The sequence below is a fragment of the Octopus bimaculoides genome, chromosome 7 (genome assembly GCF_046866305.1).
Source record: "Octopus bimaculoides isolate indiv1 chromosome 7, ASM4686630v1, whole genome shotgun sequence".
NCBI classification, from domain to species: domain Eukaryota; kingdom Metazoa; phylum Mollusca; class Cephalopoda; order Octopoda; family Octopodidae; genus Octopus; species Octopus bimaculoides.
Genome location: NC_142934.1, coordinates 50644464 through 50649463, shown reverse-complemented (window position 1 = coordinate 50649463; position 5000 = coordinate 50644464). Strand labels below are relative to the sequence as shown.

The 5000-nt window shown below is 32.3% G+C and overlaps 1 long non-coding RNA gene across 1 annotated transcript in view; it reads left to right on the top strand.

Annotated features, from left to right (window-relative positions):
• The window catches only part of LOC149134693 (uncharacterized), a 48943-nt gene that overhangs the window by 8229 nt on the left and 35714 nt on the right, over nt 1-5000 (top strand). The gene's annotated exons all lie outside the window — the stretch shown is intronic.

Below are 5000 nucleotides of genomic sequence, written 5' to 3'. Positions count from 1 at the left end.
TAGGGAAGAAGTTTTCAACTTTCACAGTTAGTGTGTGTGTTTGTGTGGGGGGAGTGTCTGTGCGTGTCTGTGCGTGTCTGTGTGTCTCTGTTTTGCCTATCTTTCCTTCTAGATATAGAACCACCGGATCTTTTGTTTAGGTAAGTATATCCCTACGTTGTATATATTTGAATCGAGTTGTGCAATGATTTCCCTTAGGCATTGCGATAATAATAACTAGTTGCTAGGAGTCAATATACAAATGCTTTATAAATTGCGTCATGAGAATGCTCTCCGATATACACAGGCACTCCGTTTTAAATCCTCCGAGGAGTCTGTCAGATGTTTGCGCAATCAGCGGACTTTGACTTCACTGTTACTTATAACAGAAACAGGTATAAAATAATGAAGGCAATTTCTAAATTCTGTTTCCTTGTCATTTAATAATACACACGCGCGCACACACACACACACGCACGCACATATACATACACAAGCTCACATACACAGACTATACATGCATAACAACATACAGGCATACATATATACATCTGTGTATATTCATATGTGTATATTCATATGTATGTATATATGTGTATATATATGTGTATGTGTGTTTGTGTATGTCTTTGTGTGTGTGTGTGTGTGCGTGTGTATATATATATATATATATATATAGATATACATATATATCCAGATACTTAAATACATGAATCCATACCTACCTACATACATACATACATACAAACATGTATACATATATATATATATATATATATATATATATATATATATATACATTTATATATATCTATATATCTATATATATATATACATATATATATATATATATATATATATATATATATATATATATATATATATATATATATATATACATGTAAATGCACACACACACACGTCGCATGCACGTACGCGCGCGTACACACAGACACACACACATGTATCTTCTACAGCAATCTGGAGTTTTACATATATTTATGCATGCATATGTTAGCGTGTGTGTCTATATCTATGTGTATACATGAGTACATGTGCATATGCACGTGCGTGTGCATGTGTGTGTATCCACACACGCATACTACGCATGTATACGCTAAGATTAAAGATAATAAGAGTTGTACGAAGAAAGAAATGATGATTGATGATGAGGGGAATCTAATTGAAACCAAATCCTTTATAAACAAGCATCCAACCGAAGATGAAGTAAAGTGTACTCGGCACATGTCAGCCAAATTATGTTTACAAAAGACTCAACATAGGAACACCGAAATAATGTCCAATAATGTATGAAGCACCATACAGTGTAGACTTGCAATGTCGGAAATATATATTATATATCATTGGAAAAATGAATATTTTAATACTTAAATATATAGTATACGGAAAAATGATGTATGTTATGTATAGGAAATATATGACGTGAACGTATATTACATATTAGATTTTTTAATGTATTGCATCGGGGTTTCACTATAGAAGGTTTATATATATTACAAGAGAAATTTTCATTTATAATGGAGCTGTAAGTAACGCTGTGCTACAACTCATTATTGATAAAATATACTGCTTCTGACAAATGAAATTTTATTCTAAACTTATCCAGCAACGATATATGACGTATTGTACCAAACTTATATTATATATATGGGATGTATTTTATGTCGATCCATGTATTAAATTGCAGTTCCAGTATTTATCTTTGTGAAATCTGTCATTTTTGACAGTGCGGGTATAATAATATATGCACACACACATATATATATGTGCATATGCATATATATAATGATAATAATAATTACGGAGATGTACTTGCATAGCAAGTGATCTAATCTGACAAAATTCTGTGCTGTGCGGCGGTCTACATAAAGTGCCTAGAGGAGGCAGTGCTGCCCTGGGTCAAGAGGGTGGCTGCTGCAGGACTCTGCACCATGCCAAACAAGCAGGAGGACCCAGCCAGGGCTTTCAGACAATTTCTGCGACTACATCACTCCTAACATCTGGTCACCTAACTCCTGAGACTGCAACCCCTTGATTAAAATGTGTTGGGTACAGTTTAAGGTAAGACAAAACTCCTTCTAACACCAAAAATGAACTGAAGGCAAGGATTATGCAGCATTCACCAACATAAACAAGAAGACCGTCCAGAAGGGTTGCAAGAGATTCCGAAGTCGTCTGAAGGCCGTGGTTAAAACTAATGATGATTTTATTGAATAAATTTACTCTTTAGTATTTCAAGATATTTTTTTCTAAATTTGATAAATGTATCTGTTAATTGGAGATCTCATTTTTGTGTAAGTTAGACGACAATATATTCATTGTACCCTATACAAGCTGAAAATATCTTCACACACTGTTACTCAGAGTTTCATGCTACCGTTTGTCAGACAGTTGCCATAATATCGTAACTGACTCACGAACGGTCACGTGAAACTCCGAGTAATAGTTTATGAAGATCTTTTTCACTTTTAATAAATATTATATTACTCCACCTTTGGTATTGTAACACTATTCTTGCCACCATGCTTTGCATCTGTGTGCTTCCTCGTGTATATAATATATATAAACGAAGCACGTTTTATGCATATATATATATATATATATATATATATATATATATATATATATATATATATATATATATATATATAAAATGTATATATATGGGGGTATAGGTGTGCGTTTGGCAGTGTGCGTGTGAGGCGCACTATATATTTTATATGTAAATTAATTATACATTATGTTCGAAGTATATATGTGTAATATGTATATACTGTATTTCCTGAGCATGCTGCTTTGATATAAGGAAAAATATGCTTTGATATGTGCTGTGTAGCATACATTGTTATTGTGTATTATTTAATGTGTTAATCCTTATATTATTCAGCTATATTTTCTTTTATGATTAAATGCTACCATCATAAATGTTAAATAATTTTACATATATTTTTTTATGTATTTGATTATCTCTATGTAGACGTATGCATACACAGATATATATATACGTTTACTTCTAACAGTAAATATGTAGACACACACAGACATGCGTACATACACGCATTCATATATGTGTTTGTGTGTGTGTGTGTGTGTGTGTGAGAATGCATATACACGTAATTGAGTATGCGAATACATACATACGGACAGACATATACATATGAGGATGTCTGTGCGCCTGATTTCGCCAGTGTATACACAAGTCTGAGATCTTGTTTTTTACCGTTGCGTCTCTTTACACTCCGTAACTAGCATTTCAACATGTGCTCAGATATTAAAATAAATATGCAGATGTTTCAAGTAAGTACTATATCACAGGAAAAAATAAAATCATTTATTTTGTATTGTTTCAATTTTACTACATATTTAGTAGTTAAGTGCATTGCTCTTATTAATTTGGCTCCCAATGTTAAACACGTTCATTGACTGTTTTATAAATGATTGCTACAGTGGACTTTTTTGTAGAGATAGATTAAATGTTTTAGATCGCAACCGAGGTTCATATGACCCTTGGGGTCCACATCAAACTTTGTTGCTAAAATTTGTCTGCAATAAATTGGTTATACTTCTGCGATACACAATACGTTTCACCAGTTTTTTTCATACATTTGCTAATGATATTTAATTATAAAAATATAATAGGATTTTTTTATCAATATATGGCTATGACTGCTCCCTTAGAGTAAAATAGGAATCAAAGAGGTCCACAGGTAAAAATGGTTGAGAAATACTGTTTTATAGTAAGGTTCCGGCTTCACGTCATAACGATAGTCGATTCAGATTTGAACAGAGAGAGTTCCTCCTACAAAAAATGCAATAGTGGTTGCCATTTAAACCTAGCTCAGCCCTAATAGAACAGACCAATGATTAAGGGTAATTTCCGACATGTGGAGTTTGCTTTCACTTCTGCTTTCTCGAGTATTTACACATTTATTATCCAATGCATACATTTGTTTTAAAGAAACAAGCGTATAATTTGAAGAAGACTTATCAGCTGTTACTCTCGGTGGATGAATTTGTTGTGATTCCCTTAGAGAATTTTTCTACCGGTTTAGGAAATATGGCTATTTGCCAGAGAAAAAAAAAATCAATAGTGGTAAAAGTTTTGATTTTCCCATTTGTTGAATCATTGGGGTAGGAACATTACTAAAATATAGTTGACGTACAATGATTGTCATACTAACGTTTACAAATATCTTTCAATGCCTTCTATAATGGTAGTTTTAGTTCTGCTTGAAATCTAGAGAATAAAACATTTGATTGCAAGTGGTGAATTATAGATTATATATAAGTGCGGTCCCTGCTATCGTTATGAAGTAGCTTTCGAGATTTTTAGTGTTCAATGACAAAGAGACTCTACCAACATAAATATGACAACAACAACAACAACAACAACAATAATAATAATAATAATAATAATAATAATAATAATAATAATAATAATAATAAGAAGAAGAAGAAGAAGAAGAAGAAGAAGAAGAAGAAGAAGAAGAAAAAGAAGAAGTAGAAGAAGAAGAAGAAGAGGAAGAAGGGGATAAATAAAAATACTGTGTCATTTATTTCTAAAGATTGAGCGGAAACAGACCGGAAATTATTGGAGAAGACGACAAACAGTATATGTAAATATTTATATACAATAACATCAATCTTATCGTCTCTGATTGTCTCTCATCAATAGTTTGTCAGTGTTAAGTACAGAAGAATCAAAACCAACAGCTATTTCAATTACAACGACGACTACAGCAGTAGTCGTTAACATGGTAAGAATAACAACACTAACACCAACAATACAGCAAGTAATACTATGGAATTGCTGTATAGAAAACCTATTATTGGAATTACTTTTCAGTTCTGAATGTCCTATAATAATTAAGCATATCTGCTGCGTTCTGGGTATGGTGGCATTGATCAATCAACAAATAAGCTTCATGGATGAATTTGGTGTTTTTGATAGTACTATATGTTTCACCATATTGAAGCACAGACTTCTACCAATATTTTAT